Source organism: Periplaneta americana, chromosome 6 (assembly GCF_040183065.1).
Source record: "Periplaneta americana isolate PAMFEO1 chromosome 6, P.americana_PAMFEO1_priV1, whole genome shotgun sequence".
In the NCBI taxonomy this organism is placed as follows: domain Eukaryota; kingdom Metazoa; phylum Arthropoda; class Insecta; order Blattodea; family Blattidae; genus Periplaneta; species Periplaneta americana.
In genome coordinates, this window is record NC_091122.1 from 89,001,085 (window position 1) to 89,023,750 (window position 22,666).

The following is a 22,666-nucleotide window of genomic DNA, read 5'->3' on the forward strand; positions in this document are numbered from 1 at the left end:
GGACAGTCGGGCATGTTGGACACTCCGTACTTTAACGTGTTGCCACGCCACTTGTGGGCACCACATTCAGCTAGAAGTCAATGACGGAAGTAGCCCCACTCGTGCCTACTTCCGTCATTGACTTCTAGCTGAATGTGGTGCCCACAAGTGGCGTGGTAAAACGTTAAAGTACAGAGTGTCCAACATGCCCGACTATCCAACAGACCCTAGTTTACCCTATACCAAATACCAAATACCATTGGAAACTATATATAGTAAGTAATAATTGTTTAATATTTATTATGAAATCGTTAAAATCCCTGTAGTTAAGCAAACGAATTTAACGTAATAAATTTAACTTTTATTTCAAGTCTGATTCTGTAAGATCGACGCATAAAATTATTATAAATTAATTTCAAATGTTTAATTTATTGAATATCTTTAAATTAACATCCTGTTTACTTTTTTATTGGAGTTTTGGTCCGTTTGTATCGATTTGGTACGATACCGAGTGATGTTTTCTTTTCAAATAAGGCAAATCCAGATTGCAGGATTTTTTCCTTGTTAATTGCATTGGAAGAAATGACAAACTATCTTAAAAAGGCGCAAGTGGCGCACTTTGCGGTTTAAAGCCTCTTATAGCCCTTACATTTCTCTACAATATACTAAACTTTTATCGATATATTCGAATATTATTTTTTTTAAGTTTGTTTAAGGTTTTAGAATAAAAATAATAATTTAATCTTTCCGCATGGAATACTAATTAATATCAGACACATAGCTTTCAGTATATGTATAATTATTATACCAAAAAGTTACACAAACTTTTATTTTTAAAATCCTGTATGAGTGGAAGCTTCCTCTTGTTCACACTTCCTTGTAGCCACTAACTAATCTCACAATGACAATAACAGTCTAACGCCAGACATGAAGTCAGCATCTAAACATTCAACTTTGAGGCTCTGTCACACAGTTTATTTTACATTACCCTGTTTAAAGACTGAATCATTACCCTGTTTAAAGACTGAATCATGATAGGGCAATATGTTTAGAGAAATACTGAACCATTTTCATGGGTGACCAAAATTATTTTTGTCTCGCTAGATTCGCGAATTGGACCACTATGCATCAGTTCCTATCCTGAACAAGATTAATCCAGTCCCTATCACTCAAGAAAAAGAAGAAATACGTTGAGTTAGATAAAAGAGTTCAGAGAATTGTTGAAAAATATTGGGAGTACAAAGATAACGATATTATATTGGGGTACCTACGGTCCCTTGGACATAATGTAGCAGGAAATTGTTAACTTTTATACATTGAAAACATAATAAAATTAATACTTTTTTAAGATTACAATATTCATTCATTCATATTGGCAGCAAGTAGTACCGTTACCTAGTTGTCATTGTAACGAATGTGTCACATGTTACGAAAAAATAATTGTGACCAACTTATCATTGTGACAAAGAGGTATTGTGACCAAATTTTCATTGTGACGAACTGTCAGTGACTAAACTAGCCGGTGACGAAACGTCCTAGACCCCAACATAATGCCTTATCTTTTCCTGGCTCTGTCGGTTTCCTTGCCAAGCTTCTTATTCGAAAGTCATATAAATCTCAACCAAGATTTAACTTCCTTCTAATGTTGCGTGTGCAGCACTACTGCATTTTGAATTATGAGAGCATTTTTGTGTCGAGTCACTTTAGGAATTGTGTCTTAGTTACTTCTGTAGCATTAGAATTACTTCTTCTGTTCACAGGTACAGTGCATAATTCTTTCCCTTCTTTATATTAACGTGTTTTATATTAACGTTCTATTCCCTTCATTATGTTAGCAGTCGTAGAACAACAACATATAGGTATGTTATATATAATAATAATAATAATAATTACAATTATTGTTATTATTTTACATATAATAATAGTAGTAGTAGTAATAATAATAATAATAATAATAATAATTTTTAATTATTATTATTATTATTATTATCATCATCATCATCATCATCCAGATTTTCTGCTTCTCATCACATAAGTTATATTGACATTACTAGCAGTACCATGTACCACGTGGACTCCTGCGCTCCATAATCTGTCTACGCTTAAGAACCACCAGGACCAACGAAAGACGAGGGACGCACTCAGTTCTTATGACAGAGAGAAGAATCTGTACTTCCCTGTGTTGTCGAACTCAGGTTCGCTGGATTTATAGGCAGGAACGCAACAGATTTAACTATAGTCTGTGCAGCTCAAGGTCAAGCAATAACATTTGCCACGTGTGCTTACTCCAATCCTGGACCATTCTCCTCAACTAAAGTTAGCTGGGACAGCCGGGATTACCAGTTCTTCAGTTCACAATTCAGTTCAGTGACTCGTGCGTGGTTTGTACTTATGTACGTGACCTTGATCCGCCAGTTCGAAACGCACAGATTATAACTGGTGTCACTATGTTGTTGAACACCTCCGCTATTCTTAATATAGGCATTTTTTTTGTTTCTTAATCGAAAGGCTGCCTCATTTTCTTCATTTTCGTCGCTTTTAAGTTGCAGTTCCTCCGTTCTATATCAATTAGTTATGACACGAGTATGCTGTTGGTTAGTAGCCAGCTGTTTCTGTTAATCACATCTTTCCATCGTTGCAAAAACATCAGCAAGATTTTACGTCTATGACATTTATATAAAATCTACTTGTGTATAAAGGAAATATAAAATGTACTTGTTGGTACAACTGCGAAATAAGTTTCTTTAATGTATGGACTTGAAGAACATATAACGAGATGTAATATATAAATGACTTTTGCATCATGATTTATGATTCTCCTTTAAGCCCCACCATCACCCTGTTGCGTTGGCCTAAACGAATAAAGTCTGTTAGCAATTAACATAATAAATTTTGGTTATCTTATTTTCGAAGATTAATTATGATCTAGATGCAGATGACAAATTACTGAGTTCACTATGCTTCTGAATTTTATGGCTCTCTTAGAAGGTATATTACATCAGAGATGTTAAAACTGTTTTTATAGCTTACCATTTTTTTTTTTTAATTTTTGTTACTATTTTATGTTCACTTACATTTCTGCCAAGATACTTTAAAAAACACTTAACTAACAAAAAGATAATAGTCTTAAAATGTTATAACGTACTAGCAGTGTCTGGCTTTTGAGTGAACCCGAAATTGAATTGGTTCATGAACAGATGTTACATTCGGATTTTACGAAGTCTGTCGACGTCTTCCGAATCCCCATCGCCAGTTTTCCGAGTCCAATTATTGTCGATCCTCAAGATCTTTCCCACAAAGGCATTCCTCCATTGCTTTCCCGCTCTATGCATACATAGTAGGCCTACAGTACTAGATTTTTTGCAGTCTTTTCCTGCATGAAATCAATGCAATAAACAGCTTACAAATTTCAGTCATGTGAGCCCAAACAAACCATTTCAGTGCTTTTGCCTTGCGCTAATATAATACGTTGTTGTATTTGTTGCTGTTTAATTCTCTCTTTTTTATTTGAAAAATATATTTTTGAGTATTTTGTGTGCGTTTACCTGAACTTAATTTTCATTAATAATATATATATATTTTTTTGTTATTTCCCGACCGTCATATTTCTAAATAAAAATACTTTCAACAACAGTATTGTCCGCTGCTGTGCATTAATTGTAAGCATGTCACACGAGCGGAACCGGGTTCAAATCCTGACACACAAGTTTCCTGGTTGAGATTTTTCGAGGTTTACCCTCTATCTATTGACAGCATTAATGCGGGTAACTTTCGGCTCTAGACCCTGGACTCATTTCACTGGCATTATGGCCTTAATTTCACTCAGAGGCTAGATAATCATCGGAGTTGATAAATTGTCGTCGTAAAATAAACAAATTAAAAAAAATAACAGTATTGTTGTGGGTTAATCGAGTGAAAGTTATGTGGTAAAAATGATTTAAGTCATAGAAATGTACAAATGTGCACAGATTAACACGCTTTTATTCGTAAAGCAGTGGAATTCACTTAATCGAAATAATACGTTGCATGTATACAAATGCAGTTGTCGGTTTTCAACTTTCTACCCTTCCTCTTCATTTTCTCTTCTATGAAAACTTCGACTGGTCGCGGTGCAAGACTTTATTAATATTATATTATATTATATTATATTATATTATATTATATTATATTATATTATATTATATTATATTATATTATATTATATTATATTATATTATATTATATTATATTATATTATATTATATTATATTATATATTATATTATATATAATTTGAACTGGTAATGGAAATTACGGGAAAACGGCTGAACGGATTTTAATAAATGACCCCTCATTTTGAAGCTTGGGACCCAAAGTTTTTCAGAAAAATAGTAGTTTTCAGTGAAATGTCAATTTTTCAACATAATGTTCCTATTTTCTAAAATCCATCTGTTGTCACTAACTAATTGCATTTCAGAATAAAACAAAACACACACTGCAGTAAACAATATTACACGAAGGCCATGATCTGCAAGAATGCTGACATATTTAGAGCTCAAATTAAATTGGTTATTAAAAACTTCAAGACTTACTAAAAATAATTTACAGGTCTGATGCTGTGGTGTGTAATTTTCTAAGTACAGCTGTGTATTCGATATTAAAAATTACAAAACTTGAGGTGGTTTGCTGACATCATTGCCATTAGAAATAAAATATTATTATAATTAATGCCATGATGTGACTATTTTTCATTAATTATACATATTAATGCTATATTGATATTGTGGAAGTGAAACGTTTTGGGATTATATAAGTAGATGTAGAGAATATCTTAAATTAGATCTTGATTTCTATAATTTACTATGTGGCGGCTATGTGGTATATGTTACTGAAAACTATAAAACTTACATTATTAAAAATCAAATATTTTTATAGTTATTAATCAAGTGGGGTTGGGTTTTTTCACATATTTAATGGCGGTGTGGTGTAGATATTTATATGCGTCATTCTCTTCAGTATTGGCTCGAGAGAGCGCAAAAATTACAGTTCCTAAGGAAAGACCAAAAGGTATTACTTACTGATAAAATAAGAGGCCTGCAAGATTTTGTAGTCTTCCGATCATTTCAGCAAGATCTCTTAGCAGGGTAAAATGATTTCACCCTCTACATTTCAAGGTAGTTTACGAAAAATGCAGCAGCTATACCAAGATGCTATGTCTGTTGTTCGAAAACATAGCAAACCTGACATTTTTTTTTTTTTTAACTTTCACCTACAATCCGCAATGACCTGAAATAGCTACAGCTTTACTCCCACATGAAAAACCGACTGATCGTCCTGACATTGTTAATTGCGTTTTCGCATTCAAACTCAAAAACTGAAGGCGTATAGGTTCAAGAAAAAGTATTTGGCATAAAAAAAAACATTAAGAGGGAGTATGTTTCATTATTGTGGAAGCAAATAACTTTCAGGATGTCTGGTATTCTTCATTGAAAATAAATCTGAAAAATGTTTGTTTGAACATCTAATAAACTTAGTTTGCAGCATTTGCTGCACAAGCCACTAGTTATATTATATTATATTATAATTATTATATTATATTACTAGACCAGTTCTCAGATTTTTTTATAGAAGTATTAACTAATTTTTCTAGCATTTTTATAACATTTTGGTTTTCTTTCCTTTCTGCTGTCTGGTCCGACCAGTGACATGATCAGTCTTGCAGGCCTATAGAGACATACAAGGTGATTCACGAGGATTTCCCGTCCTTTACGGAGCTTATTTCTGAAGACATTTTGAGCAAAAAAATGTCATATAACAAAGTTCCTATTCTCAATATTTCCAGAGTTACACTAATTTAAATTTGTTTGTAAAATACGTTTTTTCTTTAGTTTGAAGGTGAAAGATTTTTAATTTTATTGGGTTATTTTACGACGCTGTATCAACATCTAGGTTATTTAGCGTCTGAATGAAATGAAGGTGATAATGCCGGTGAGATGAGTCCGGGGTCCAGCAGTGAAAGTTACCCAGCATTTGCTCGTATTGGGTTGAAGGGAAAACCCCGGAAAAAACCTCAACCAGGTAACTTGCCCCGACCGGGAATCGAACCCGGGCCACCTGATTTCGCAGCCAGAAGCGCTGATCGTTACTCCACAGGTTTGGACAAGGTAAAATAATAATACAAATAGAGAATGAACCATTCAGAAGTATCATTCCCAATAAAATATACTAAATATTAAATAATATAATCAAACAAAATAAATAAATAAATAAATATATATATATATATATATATATATATAAACTCATTATTTTATATGAACGTTTTTGCGTGATTTGATTATTTTTATCTTAATGGTTATTTAATTTTTAATTTGTTCGCAATAATAAGTTTTGTAAATTTATGGGAATTTGATTTGGTAATTTTGATTTATTATTGGTAAAATTTACCAAAGGATTACGATGAGGTATAATCCTATTTATTATTTCAGAAGTATTTTCCTTCATTTCATTTTTTTGAGCATTCGAGTTGTGTTGAAAATGCGTTGTGAGTTGGTTAAAATTTCTTTAATTGGCAAGTATATTGAAGCTAAAAAATGTGCTGTGAACTCCTTAATTGCTTCGTACAGACATCTTTTTATATTTTTAACTAGAATATTATATTATTCTTACGCACTTATCACAACAATTATTACAAATCACACCACTTCCACCGACTTAATTATTTGCAGTTCAATTTTGCATCCTAATTTACAGTCTTGGAGAGTTTACAACACATTTTAAAGAATTTCGCCGTCCGCTTGAATACACTTGGCCGCATGCTTGTGAACGGCACTCGTCGCCCTACGTATCTGCATACGGCTATCTCTGATTTCCGTAGCGCTCGCGCTGGCTGCTGACTGCGCGCTGAGCAAGATCACGCGTTCACAGCAATGCGTTTCAGTAACGAAACGTAACTCTGTAAATATTGAGAATAGGACCCATGTTTATATGACATTTTTTGTTCAGAATGTCTTCGGAAATAAGCTCCGTAAAGGACGGTAAATACGCGTGAATCGCACTGTATATCTGTATAGGGGATACTGTTACGTGCGTAAAAATAGTCTTTCTGCTTGTCGTATATTTACACTTGCGAAGAAAGGCATGCTGAGATACAGAAATTGGACGAACTCCGAATCCGATGCTAACCGTTCGAAAACAGAGAATGACTTATTTATACATGTGGCAACAAGACGACTAACTGAAATAGAAGTGTCAAGTCGCATATTTGATATCTTGTGAGGGAAACTCGATAAACGTTTTCTTGGAAACAAAACTACTTTCTGTCGCGTATATACTGTGAATGTGTACGAAAATATCGATTTGAACTCAACTTCTAGGTATGAATGACCGAACATTATAAAACTGGATGCCTCAAAGCCGCAGGTGGGACATATTCTGTATTTAATGATCTCGCGAGGTGATCTGGTTATGTGGCAATACGCCATTTCCCTACAATCTCCTGCACTGATACCGTAATACAGTGGCGTATACTGGTTAAAGGGTTTGGGCTACCACTGACCCTATTATTACACAAAATATATTTCAAAATCCCTATAATAAAATTCCTTACATATTTATGTGAATTCCAGACGTCTTGATTAGGACGAAAATACGTTGATGACTTCGTCCTTGAAATTATAGTTGGGCCACTTGCAAAGTTTCTGTAGAAATGACTTTTCAATTGACATCAATGCCAAGCTGGATAAACGTTCTTGCGTATGAGTTGATCTACAGTAGGATTTTATTCTCTTGAACGCAGAAAATGTTCTTTCTACCGATGCTGACGTAGCTGGTATTGTCACAATTAATGTTGCCAATTTAAGGACTTCAGGAATAACTTGTTCAGCTGGTTTTCATATATGGCAGATAATATTTCATGGATAGGTTTGTTCGAAAAATCAAAGACTTCTGCTGAATATATTACACTTAATTCATTTTTCAAACGTACTTGATCAAAGTGACTGTTATAGGACTGAAATAATTTTTTTAGTGCCTCATTCGGGAAGTTTTCTCTATAAGCAGAAACATTTTGAGATTCTAGAAGATGTGTGAACTGAAGCTTTTCATAATCAGAAAATCTGTCAGTAATTTCCATGTGCATACGATCTAGTATGCTGTAGTACAGCTGCCTGTATTTCAATTCATCATCTCCTTTTCTTCGCTTTAATGGTGGTTCCATTGTATTGTCTGAAGAATTTTCATTTTCCATATTACTCCATATGGACGGAAACCCACTACGTCTGAACTCGGATATAGTATTTTTTTTAACTTTGATACCTCTTGCAAGTAGTATGCTATGTCTAGACTTTTTGTCTGAAGAATATTGTAGAGCACATCTGTATGTGCGAACACTCTAGCATAGACTTCAAGAAGAAATATATTCTGAAACTGTGTGAAAAAATACAAATATCCTTGAGCCTGCACATTTACAGCATCATCCCAGTTTTCTTCAGAGTCATTACAAATGATATTTTTAAAGAAAGCAGTCCGTTTTTCTCTGTATTCCTTTACTGTATTTACAAGCCGAGATGTAAAATTCAATCTAGTTGGTGCTACTTTTGGGAGTTTCTTGTTCATAAATTCCTTGAGTTTTCTGATCTTTTAGGAGATGATGAGAAAAATGCAGCTAAACCGACAGTGTTTTGAAAAAAATGCGGCATTCTGGAATGGGTGAAGTAGTTTGTTGCAAAACTAAATTGAGAACATGGCTGTAACAATGGACAAATAGTGCTTGAGGATACTTTTCTTGAACTTTTGTTTTTAAGCCATTAATATTTCCCGCCATAACAAGCACCATCGTATGTCTGTGCAATTAACTTATTGCCGACATTGTATTCTGCTATAACACCTTCCACATGCTGAAACAAAGCAGCAGCAGTTTTGTCCGAACTGACATTTGTGAATCCTATAAACCGTTCTTGAACATTGGCAATACTGTCGACGTATCTTAACACAGTGGACAATTGACTCTGATTAGAGCAGTAACTTGTTTCATCAACAACAATGGCCACAAAAGGTTTTATGTTCTTTATCATAACCCCACTTATAGCAAATATTAAGTCATTCTGAATTGCGAGAGAAGTACCACGAAATACTGTTGAACTCTCAAGATGATTGGCCAGTAAATGGTCAAATTCACTTAAGGAACTTAAATATTCAATATAATTTCCTACATTGTCTGATTCCACACTCTCGTTATGACCCCGAAAAGCCAATTCTTGTTTTCCTAGAAAGCAGACTGCGTTAATAAGATGCAGTAAAATCTCCCGATTTTTTTTTTCACAAGAGCATTGTGTTGGTTGATGTTTAGAGCTTTTTGCTTATCTAGCTGTAAATCAATTCTTGTCTTCCCAAAGTTTGCAAAGTTCATGCTACTACAAATATGAGCTTTTGATTTGTCGTATTCTAGGACTGCCGTTCGAAGGGAGGTTCATATTAGAAAACCCCTCTTTTGACCACACATTAGTTTCGCGGCTAAATAACAAACATGGCCAGCAAAATAGTTTAGACAGTTTAGAAGTACTACACAACCAATTCCACTTACCATATGATGTTGAAGTGAAATGGCGTGTGTACTCACGCTATTTTTCTTTTACGTCCATGGACAAATTTAACTCAGGAGTTGGTCTTTCCATTTTCACAATTTCAACTTCCTTGTTGTATGTACGACGGTTAAAAGGCACTTTTAATAAACCTTCTATTACACAGTCATTTTCAACACAAACCTCTCCAGAAACTTGTTCTGCCATATTTTTCACAATATCACTTAATTGGGAAATTAAAAACTTAATAATTCACAATTAATATAACTCTTAGACACTCGAACAAATCACAGATTTAAAATAATGCACTGCAAGAACACAATCACATTCAATTGCTAGCGTACTAAGCATATTGCTGCTTCGCGCCTGCGAAGAAGCCGATCATGAGAGCGGCAACTTGCCCGCCTACAGTGCCCGATGGAAACAGGAGGGAGCGGGGGGTGGGACGGGCAGTTGTGCGAAGGACAGCGTGAGCGAAACGGTCACTGGCTACCTCACGTAGCAAGCGGTTTCTCCAGCGATGCCGCCTTGACAACTTGTTTCTTTTCGAGAGCAGAGAGCGCATATAAATCTAACAATTACTTTAATTTTAATTACTGTGGTAAAACTAATACGGTAATACAAAATTATTACATTATGTTATATTATAAACTTTTTCTTTTATAATTTCCTTGGGCTACCACCGGTAGCCCCGGTAGTCCGCAAAATACGCCCCTGCCGTAATAGCATTAAGATATTGTATAGCTCTGTACTTGGAATGCTGAGTTAAACATGAAGTGGATTCACCTGCCTTTTCTAAGTGCCATGACGTTAGTGCATCGACGTATTTTTACACAATTACTATATTACTAAATGTATTGAGAATTAATGGTCTATCCATTTTCTGAGACAATAAAGGAATATAATGTCGAAATTATTTAATTACATTCATTTCTGTGTTATGGTTTAGACTACTTAATAGTAAATAAATGTTACTGGAACTTATATTTGGACAGTTAGAATATTTTGCTGTTGGAAGCATAATTCACATTGCTGTCACGATCTTCATCCCACTCACAATCTTTATCATTGTCATTCATAGCCAACGTGATAAATGCTTGATGACTATAGAAAAAAAATACAACAGTCAAACATGGTCTTTGTAACTTCATATAGGAAAAAGTTTTTAACTACAGGCGTGATTTCTTGAACCATAGAAGAAGATATTAAGTAGTATAAAAGGATAATAAAATGAAGATGAACTTTCATGGGCTTAGCACTGAAATCTGTTGAGTGTAGATGAAAAGTAAAATTTATCGTATCATGGCGTCGGCATTAGAAAAAATAGTTTCTAAGGAGAGAGGATGGTTTTAATTCCGTGGAAAACCAGTAAATTTGAAAAAAAAAAAAAAAATATTGTTTGAAAAATTACTTTGATATGTGGTGTACAGGCTCTATTTGGTCGTCAGCACTCGCTGAAATGGGTAGAGTGTATGGAGGGTAAGGAAATGTGCTCCGTCGTGCACAAGGGATAGAGAGACAGCATACCCGCAAGCAGCCACGAATGCACGCTAGGGCAGTGTCTTGTCCGCGGGAAGAGACGCTAGCCCGAGAGTGTAGTGTTCTGATGACCGCTGGAATAGCCCATATATTACATAAGTTTATTACGTAATTGTGCCCATGTCAGCTACTATAACGCTATTTTAAACTCTGATTCACAGGATTTTCAAGGGAAACGTATGGTTAAATATGATGAAAATCCAGTAAATAAAAAAAAAAGCTTTGAAATAATATTTGTATATGTGATAAATATACAGGTTGGAAGTGAAATAATCTTGCAGATTGAAAGAGACGATAGGGTACAATGAAATGAATAGAAAACCTATATTACGTTTTGTGGTTAAATACACGGTTAATTAGATAACTAAGTTGGAAGATTAAATGGACGGTTAATTAGAAAATTAAGTTTGAACTTACAGCGGTCCGGCAACATCGCCGCTAACACATTTTTCTCGTGATACAGATGTAAGAAGTCAACGAACTCGGTGTGTCTCGCCAGATGAGCTGTTCTCTGGCGCTCTGTTGCAACCAAATCGCATTGTGCAGTGGCTTCAAAATAGAGGTTTTTAAAATTAAATTTACACGAAAACCGCCCACGCTATTGAAATACGCCAGTGGAATAAATTATTCTTTATTAGTTTTCCTATCGATATGGATAAAGATCACGATCCTACTCGCAATAGTTACCGAATAAGAGATTGTTAAACATAAAAAAAAAACATTTTTTTCAACTTGTAACTTTCCACCAATATATCATAGTTTTTTTATTACATACAACATGAACTATTCACTCTGAAAATCTGCAAGGCTATTTCACTTCTACCCTGCCTATTCATGCACTCACAGTTTTCTGTCCAAGGACAGGTCTTTCACTCCAAACCGATCATTCTCCAATCTTTCCTATTTTCTGCCTTCCTCTTTGTCTCCGCATATGATCCATATATCTTGATGTCGTCTATCATCTGCCTATAAAATTTGATATGCACTTTTGGCCTTGTTAGCTACTGTAAGGTTCTGGTGCACAGGTTTTTTTTTAATGACACTAAACTTTGATTGAAAATTTCCGTGACATTGTTTGCTTTATTTTTATGTAAATGTTATATAATTATCCTCGGAACTATTCATGCTATATGCATGATATTTGGAACATACATTCTTTAAGCTATTAGAAAATTTTTCCCTGGAATAGAAATTTGTTATGTTGTTACATTTGAAAAATGTTCTTTCATATGTCTGTAGAAAATATCTCTAAAATGCATTCTTAAAATATAATCATTTATCTTAAGAAATTTTGAATTTATCTTCAAAATTGGCCAGATAGGCTATATCCTGTTTAGTGAATTACTGTATTCTGATACTTTTTTTGTTTCGAAATTTGGGCCCGAAATTTCTTTTTTTTTTTCTTCTTCTTTTTTTTTAGACACTAATCTCGAATTTAAGTTGTTGCAACAATGATATTTCTAATACAGAAAGAATGAAAAATTTGCATCAATTATTAGGAAAAATAAATTCAAATCATACCATCCTTAAGAAACGCAAGATCTTGTCGTATTTCCTGAGTTACATACTTCATTAATTTCGTGAATAGATAAATTACGTCTTTAAGCTTTTAAGCATGTGAGCATGAGACACATGTAAGGAAAACGTCTGTTATTTAATTAATTAATTTTTTTATTTTATTTACGAAGGTAATGGACCAAAAAAATACACCCGACTACCATTGCTTAAGGGATGTGAGACCTCTTTAGACCTCCAGAGATACCGCAAAGACAAGTTCAAACGTTCCGTACCGGTCACCAAAATATCTATAAACCATTTCCGTATACTAGCGGCTTTCGACAATTGAGCGTCGTCTCCATCAGGTACTGGTACATGGTTATGAATTTTACACTGGAGAGATATGTTCATCTTCCCCGCCATCTTCAACTGACGATACACTCCATCACAAAAATCATTCCAGTCAACGTCTACGATCGAACATGGGTCTTGTATTGAGCTATAACCAAGTCCGTTGAATATTAAATCCGCGGAGCTGTATATGGAGCTGTGGTAAGGTCATCTATGTTGTATGGGGCGAAAATTTGGGGTTAGGAAAATGCGGGAAAATTGAGTAAGATACAAACGGATTTCCTAAAACGAATACTTGGCATTGGAAGAAGTACAGCTAATTGCGAGGTATTAAAGGAGTTTGGGCTTCAAAACGAAGCAATTAACATGAAAGTCAGGGTGGTAAAATAGTGGCTAAGAATTACATTTGGGGACCAATCGCTTTTACGAGCAATTTGTTACATAGTTTAACAAAGAGAGGGGTGGGGGAAAAAGATGGGTTTATAAACTGCAGAGATGGCTACATCATATTGGAGTGGGTTGGATGTGGGGAAAAAGAAGCAAATAATAGAAGAAATGTATGGCGTAATGTGAAAATGCGTTTAATTGATATCTAGAGGCAAGAGATTAAGTTCCAGTGTTTGGAAAAATCCTCACACTTTTATAATCAGACCTCATGCTAAATTTGGGGGGGGGGGGACTACATAAATAATTATTGTAGCAAAGATAGTAGAGCGGGTTTGGGATGGCTAAGATTGGCTGCATGGAAGGGTCTTAAAATTGCCACCGCATCTGTCCATTATGTGTGGAAAAGGAGACATGGGCACACATTGTAGCCCATTGTGAAAAAACAGAACATCTCCGGAGAAAATATCTAATACTCTCGATGCTGAGTCGGAATAGGGGTTCCCTTGCATATCATTACCTCATGGGGAATAGAGAATACGAACAAATGACTGGATTGTTCCTCTTCAAGGCGAGACAGCTTAGGTTAGAACATCAGCTCTTTAAGTTTATGATATGAACTGAGGAAGGGATAATGACAACTATTGAATTATACACTTCATGCCTGTTTGTATGTTAGATTAGGATATATGATATAATGTGTTTTGTTTGTACCATTTTCATATTAAACTGTATGTTTCATGGAGAATGATTGCATTTAATCATACGTGAGGGGGCGAAACCTAAGAAGTAGGACTTGTTTTGCAAAGCTCGTACGGTCAAAATACCCATGCACTTGATTTAAGAGAAAATTATGATAATGTGGTGCGTCTGTATTTATAATATTGCTGAATAAATCAGTCTGTCTATGCCTATCCATCTAAAACATTATTGCTAAATGTTGTGTTTTGGCATTGCGCTAGAACCGAGTTACTGAATGTTACCGTAAATCTGCGATCTACCACTCAAATATAGGCTAACCAAATCTACTACTGAATCTTGAATCCGCTCTCTAGCATTGAACTGCCGGAAAGTTTGTTCTTGTGTTACTCAGTCGTCGTTTTGAGACTTGGTACGTATGTAGTTTTAATCCTTGTAGGATTCAGTCGCATGTGCCCGCATTTCAAACACAATAGCAATCCAATTACTGAATAATCGGTTATAACGTCTAGAGATTTATTGCCATGCGAGACCGATCTAGTGCTAATTCGAGTCTTAGATACTTGTCTTTTTCAACAGGTACTGTACCATTAATGAACGATCTCAGAATACCTAACGTTCTGCAATTGACAGGTGCAATTTTGTAGTAGAAGAAATAAATAATCTTAAATGTCTTTTCTATTTTACCTTCTAACTGAGCATTAGTTACACTAAGAGTGAAGAGAATGGTATCTGTATACAAAAGAGATTTAATAATCGCATGTTGTTTCATTTGTTGTTCATCTAAATGCCAAGTAAATAGTGACGAAGATGTTCTGCCGTGTGAACTAATTGTAGAAACTCCAATTCTCTACCCCAGCGGTCATCAGCACAGAGCACTCTTGGGCTAGTGTCTCTTATCCGCTGATAAGAGACTGCACTATGGTGCATCTGTAGCTGCTGGCGGGTATGCTATCTCCTTCTCTGCCTGCTGCATGACGGGGCATATGATGTTGCGCCGAAAACCCTTCACCCATTTCAGCGAGTGCTGACGTCCACTGCTGTACTCTAACAGATTGCATGTGTATCTGTTATCTAATAGTTTTCAGTTTCGAATCAACTAAGAACAGAAGAGTAGGCCTAACTATTTGACGCGTTCATAATACATCTTTACAATAAATATGAAATTGCAGCAGAGTTGAACACAGTAAATGTTTTAATACAAGTTTTGTAATCTGGTTGAAACATTTAAAGACCACACAACGCGAGATAAACATGGAGACTTTCTAAATGCATTATTTTCGCAATGACGGAACATGAAATTCCGGTTTATTCTTCCCAATATACTCGTATTGAATGTATTTTAGTGCCGTGTTCAATTTCTGAAGAGGTGAGACCGATGAAGTCCCTTGCAGTACATATGGCTGATCGATATAAAATATCATTCATTTAGTGTTCTGCCCAAGAGTAGGTCTTTCACTGCAAACTCAGCTTTCTCCAATCTTTCCTATTTTCTGCCTTCCTCTTCGTTTCCTCACTGCAAACTCAGCTTTCTCCAATCTTTCCTATTTTCTGCCTTCCTCTTCGTTTCCTCATATGATCCATATATCTTAATGTCGTCTATGATCTGATATCTTCTTCTACCCCGAACTATTCTCCCGTTCACCATTCCTTCCAGTGCATTCTTTATCAGGCAGCAAATAATAATTAAAAACTTACCTTTGCATAACATACTCCATCAGCTCATACTAAGTTGTAAAAGTTTTGCTGTTACCAATAATATACACAATTTTTTTTTGTCCATAATAACATTTGGGTTGGTCCACGTACTATGTAGAATGATTTGTAGTTGCGATTGGCCTGTTAAACGTATAAAACAAGTGTGCTCTCAAAGGTTGGTCAAACTGCCATAAAGCATAAAGATAGTACTACAAGCTAGTCCATCTTATCTGCAGATAGAGCATCAGAAGAACTACTGGTTGGTATAAATACCTCCAATTCTTACAACCTCACAATAAAATTGATAGTCTGGTTCTGAAACTTTTCAAGTTTTCAAGGCATTTAAATTCACTCCATTGACGGTCTTGGTATAAAAAATATAGAAACATTGTATTGCACTGTGACAAAAGTGTTCAGAACTGGTGTAACCTACATATACAACTATATTCTAGTCTGTTGTTTCAGACACTAACGCAATAAACGGTTATGGAATGAGGTACGGTCCTTCGAGTACGGCCGTGCCTTCATGTAAGGTAGATTCGTAGTAGTTGTCTGTCTTTTGACCTTGTCTTGCACGACTGCAGTACCCAGACTAAGAATTATCAAACAACTATCTCTTTGTAAGCGCTGTCATTCTGTTGACATTTAGAGCCGTTGCGACTTTTAATATCCGTTTCTTCCAGCCCTTTGGTGCTGTGCGTATGTACGTATGTATGTATGTATACCGGAGCAGCCAATGAGAGTCGTGCATGTCGTAAATTGTAAAATCCTGGCCGCGCGCCCGGACTTTTACTACCCATCGTAATCAGCGGACTCTGTGGCAGTGAGCATATGCGAACACAGGAACGGTCTCACGGTCGTCGCACAACAGTTCTTCTGGCCTCTTCTCTTCATACCAAGAAATCTCGATTCTGTTTGTTTTCCTTCTATTACAGACGCACTTTAGTCGCCTAACGACTTCTCAGCAAAGAAACATGAGTCAAATCACCAGCAGATTCCTTGAGATTGTGAAAGACTGGTTTCCTTCAAGTGCCGGTGCTTTTATTTCCCCTGAGATTCCCCTTGCATTGCTGCAGTGCGCCTTATAGTTATAATATCTCGTTGACTCTAATTTGAGAACATAATCATTTAATTACCTATCTACTAGGTAAAATAATATCTAATATTTCTTGGCTAATCCAAAAACTGTTTCACACAATTATTCACATTTTGGGAAATATTTTTCTGATGATACGAAACGATTAATTGAATTAAAACTGCATGGCCACCTTGCAACGTTGCACTTCATTTCAACAATCATGCAGAGCTGTCATATCAGTTTAAGAAATATGAAAAATAAATTGCCTTAGCTGTCACAAAGCTCTTCCCTTAATGCATCTTTAACAATCTTGCCTATTTGAAATGTCACTACAGCCAAATGGTTTTGTAGGGCGAGAAAACGGATCTGGTGAACAAACGAGCGGTGATAAATTGCACTAGAATTCAACCTTCCTGTATGTAAACTGCACTGATTGTGCATGTGGCAAATTGCACTCCTCATTTTATTAAGTTTTGCCCAACATTTTTGCTCGGTCTGTACACTGAATTTGGTAGGGTTTGCTTTCATGAACTGACTCCTTATTGTCATAGGCTTTTGCTGCGTATTGAAACTGATGTTTGTTTTTGAAGAGACTCCAGTCACTTTAGTTATGTGTACTCTAATGATCGGAATGCCTGTTGCTACTCTTGCTACTATTGAGTGAGGAAGATAGCTACTCATTACTGACGATTTTAAATTTCCTTCCTTTCCATAGTAATAATTCTCTTGAAAACAGTGGTTTAAATCGAATAAAAGGAAATGCGTATAATGCACGCAGGAAGACGTATCCGAAATTACTAAGCAATCGTAATGAAACTCACGATGCAATTCTTTCAAAGCGCGATGTAACTAATGAAGGAGAAGAGTTTGTGCTGCACAATGACAAGGATAGCGGTATTGTTATTTTTTCTTGTCATAAAAATTTGGTACTTTTACTAAACTGTCTTTCAATTACTGTGCTAAATTTTTCAGCCAACTGTTTACTATTCATGGCTCCATTAATGGTCACTATATTCCTTTAGTGTTCTGTTTACCTCGCGATAAAAGTAAAGCTTCTTATGAAAAAGCATTTCTTACCATTTGTAGCAAATGTGAAGAGAACTTTAGTAAGAAATTTGAGCTTGCTACAGTAATTTCAGATCTCGAAATAGGGGCCTAGCTATTCATGTTAGGGTGGTTGCACCAATGAATGACCGGATCCAGTAAATGACCATTTTGTAAAAAATCTGTTTAAAATAGGAGTCAGGGCTGCAAAAACCAATCTGTAACTCCGAATTACTGAAGATCAACTATGTTTTGAAATATTCTCTCTCAGTGGTCACTCAGAATCACGTAACTGTGTATAATATATGACGGTTTTCTTCAGGGGTACATCAAATTTGCAATCTGCTTGCACTCCTAATAAGGTAAGACTAATGACAACGATTCATATAGCAGCCTTTTAATGCAATTATTTGTTATTTTTCGTACATATTAAGCAAGGAATTAATTATACAGGTTTTTAAATAATGATTTCAGTAAAAAAGTTAATTCTAACAACGAAACTGCATAAATAACGTGGGTGGTCATTCACTGGATCTGAATAATGGGTCTTCCCCAATGAATGACTATTTTGGTCATTTACTGGTGATATTGTCATATGCGTTATTTTGATTTCTGAGCACGAAATTAAAAATCTGTGGCTGTTGTTTCATATGTATGTGCTACTGAATGACCGAAAAACAAACTTGTACCAGTAAATGACCACGGTCCAAAGTTGAGTGGTCATTCACTGGAGGCTAGAGACATTTACTGATTCATATTCAAATGAGTTTAAATTAACAATTGAAATCCTTTAAATTAATTTTTCTGCAAATGATCCCAAAATTGCGCATGAAGGAAATAAGAAGAAGAAAACATACGGATGTTTTCAATACAGCGATGGAGATCTATGTGCAGCTGTAGAAGCAATACGTAGAAATCAAATGAGTATCAATACCGCTAGAAAAGAATATAACAATTCCAAAAGCTACTTTAATAAATAAATTACATGGAAAAGTACCATTGGAGCAAAAATGGGTCCCACAGCTACATTAACGAAAGACGAGGAAGGCCCGTTCGAAAATTGGATTACTGCTGAAGACAAATTGGGGTTTCCCATGCATCCCGACGAAGTTAAAGACTCAGTTCAGAAGGTTATGAAAGACATTAAACGAAATAACCCATTTAATAGTGGTCGTCCAGGGCAAAACTGGCTGCAATTTTTTCTAAAAAGACTTCCTTTTGTGACAATAAAGAATACAGCGACTTACTTTTGTGACAATAAAGAATATAGAAGTGATATTCAGAGCTCTGGATATCATCCATAGCAATCCTCTGGTTCCAAATAATCATAGATTTGTAAATATTAAGAGAAATATTGCAATAGTAGAAGATACTCATGTCAATTTTTTTGTTCCTAATAACAGTGAATCTGTAGATTCTCATAGAAATGCTGCAATGAATTTTGAAGAATGTTGTGATGGAAATAGTGTCGAGAATGGATGTGTTGAAACTAATAGGATTACTGGAAATGGAATTCAGACTATTATTTCAAGTGTTGACCTCGACAAAGAAATATTATTAATGAAATGATTGGTGCAGAACCATCTGAGATTGGAAATGTTGAAAGTAATACGAGATTGAAAATGGGATCCAAAGTATTAGTCGAAGCAATGATGTTAATGGAAGTTGTAATAATGAACTAAATGCTACAGGACCACCAAATAATGTGACAGCAGAAACTGTCTGAAAAAGTAATTTGCATTGGCCAAAAATAGAAGAAAATAATAATAATGAAATAATATAAAAAGAACTCCTCCTGATGTTCCATTTGCTGTAACTTCTAAAGAGTGGAAAGAGTATCATGATAAAAGAAAATAAAAGAAGAGAAGTAAAACGTGAAGAAACAACGTAAAGAAGATATACAGGCAAAGAAAAAAGAGAAAGAGGACTCTGAGACAAACAAAAAAGACTATCTGAGAGCGAAACAGAAATTGACTCAGGTGTAATGTCACTTGTATCTGACACTGATTCAGGAAACATTGACTTTTTTAAAGTAATGTATAGGCCTAGCTCTTAAACTAGTGCTAACACTACATTAGAAGAAGTTATCTATCTCAAAATCTAGTAAGTTATTGTGAAATATAAAGCAACATATTTTTCAGGGGTAGTGATGAAAACGGATAAAACAGAATCAGAAGTGAAAGTTGTGGAAAGATGTGGACTGGATACTTGGAAATGGCGAAATGAAATTGACCAATTAATACAGTAGAAACATCGTAACATTGTCACAATAATTGCTACGCTTACATCAGCATAAGATTATATATATATATATATATATATATATATATATATATATATATATATATGCCTATATAAAATTTATTCAGTGTTTGAAATAAATTTCTAAATTAAAACTAGAACTAATTGAACAGTTTAATTTTGATATAGATAGCCTATCAAAATCAATTATTTGTATATATTTCACTACATTATTCTTACAATGTAGCCTCTTGCGAGTAATTATAAAACGAATTTGCACCGGCAATGGAAAACCAACCCGGTAAAAGACTTAGTTATACATTTATATGAAATATTCTTGAGCATTAAACAATTTCTCAAGAAATTTATACTTTTAGTCCAGTTCTTAAATTTAATATTATTGGACCGAAAACCATAACAGTAACCATATAATATATAGTACACAATTATGTATCATTGCATAGAGCCCCAAAACACAGTCTGTTCCAGTTATTCATCATTTGTCATTTGAGGTCATTCACTAGTGCTCATCTGGTCAACTACTAGAACAATATGGTCATTCACTGGTGATTTTTAAATCTTAAAAATATGACGGCATAAATTTAACCAATATGAGAGAAAAATTAAAATTCACTCATTAAATGAGTAGTGCGAGTCTTTAGGAACTAGCGAAGCCTATTACTTATGTCGAATGCCTACTTTTATGAGTGGTTATATTCAAATATTCTTATCAAGGTGCTTAATTGGTCATTCACTAATGCAACTACCCTACAGTGAAAAACGTGTGGGCAAATACTGACATTTTTCAGTGCAGGTTTCATTTAACCAATTCCTGGTGGAAAAAAATTGAGAGGTTAGGTTTGGCGTGAAAATACAAAGACAAGGATTCTATCACTGGACATTGGTTATTACACAGTGTATTCGATCTGCTTTACTTACAGCTGGATGAAGTAGGAGATGCGTTTGTACATGATCTGATTCCCATACAGCCTAAAACTGAGTCTGTAGTACAATTTTCTTCTTATTTAGTTGACAATTATATTAATGATGATGATGATGATGATGCGCTATTTCCACCGAATATGTGGGCAGCACAGTCTACGGACAGAGGTCGGAGAACGAATGGGTGCAAATCTTTCCATTCGCATTTCAACTCTTCTAATTCTTCTCATCCCTCTATACATATTTTTGTGGACCAGTTAATCAGTTTTCAGACCGAAATTTACGTAAAGATCAATAGCATCAAAACACCACATAGAGGAAAAAATTCACACACTAAGAAGAAACAAATTTACGTTGAAAGACAAACATCTGATTACCAGGAAGGAAAAATTGATCGACTCAGATTCATAAAAAATACATGTCATAGCTTTGCCAAAGTACGGTACAGTATTAGTGTTTAATAAGTGTTTGATAATCGACACGCATAATAAACTGAAGTGGTACAGTACAATATTGGTGTTGAACAAATATGTTTGATAATCGACACGCATACAGTACAGTATTAGTGTCGAATAAGTGTTTCATAATCGGCACGCATAATAAACTGAAATGTTAGTACAGTGTATGCAACAAATGTCAGCTCATAGCTTCAGTGCAGTTTGTATCTTGTACTCCTCGGTCATCCAGTGCAGTTTACATGGTAAGTGATTAACCGTCCGGTTTCTTTGCAGTGCAGCTTACTATTTTCCAGTGTAATTTACAATCGCCCGAATAAACTAGATGTTCAACAAATGTAGAAAGTTTATGCAATGACAACCGTAGGCATGTGGGCCAGCGCATTATCCTGGTGCACAAAAAAAGAGCACATAAATATAAATAATTTAAGAACTAGCTGAATGAATGTGAGAGGTATTGGGATGGCTGGCGTGAATTCAACAAATAGAAACAGACAAGTGAACGCTGCGAAGTACCACTTTATCAGCCATCCTTGGGCTGCCTCATTGATTACATTTTGTATAGGTAATAACGTAATAAGTAATAAGCAATCCGTGACCCGACGGCCCGTAAAGGTTCAAGGCCGATCAGCCGACTGCTAGTCTTCCGTCCACATGCCTCAGCAGAGGCGAACGATCATCCATCCAGTACGGGAGTAACGTATGATCAGCACTATGATTATTAAATGTGAAGTACAGGAACGCCATTTCATAATTTCCATGAAGAAACACGCCAAACGAGTTATCTTTGCACCAAAAAAAGGATGCTCCCTAGACTAAATTATCGTATTTTATAATTGTATGAATGCAACAGAAGTCAGAAGTCTTGCTAAACATGTTATTGCTGAAGCACTACGAAATGCCACTGAACGAATATTTCACACTTTTATCACTGCCAGTGTTGTGCTATAAACCAATTTTCGGCAATCTAATGTAAAAGACTGCCTACAAATATTTGCAAAGTTTCAGAGAAACTACACAAATTCAATCTTCTAACACGATTTTTTTCTTTTTAAATTAAGTAATTTGCTGGGAGACATCGTTAGATATAGGCCACTCTTACACTAAACCTGGAGTAATTATTAAGCTTATTAATCAAATAATATGATTCTACTTACTGTTTTTCTTATATGCTCACCTGTTATGTAATTTGTATTTTAT

General features: G+C 35.1%; 1 protein-coding gene across 1 annotated transcript in view; it reads left to right on the plus strand.

Annotated features, from left to right (window-relative positions):
* Positions 1-22,666, plus strand: part of LOC138701470 (protein doublesex-like) — a 1,083,736-nt gene that overhangs the window by 796,303 nt on the left and 264,767 nt on the right. The gene's annotated exons all lie outside the window — the stretch shown is intronic.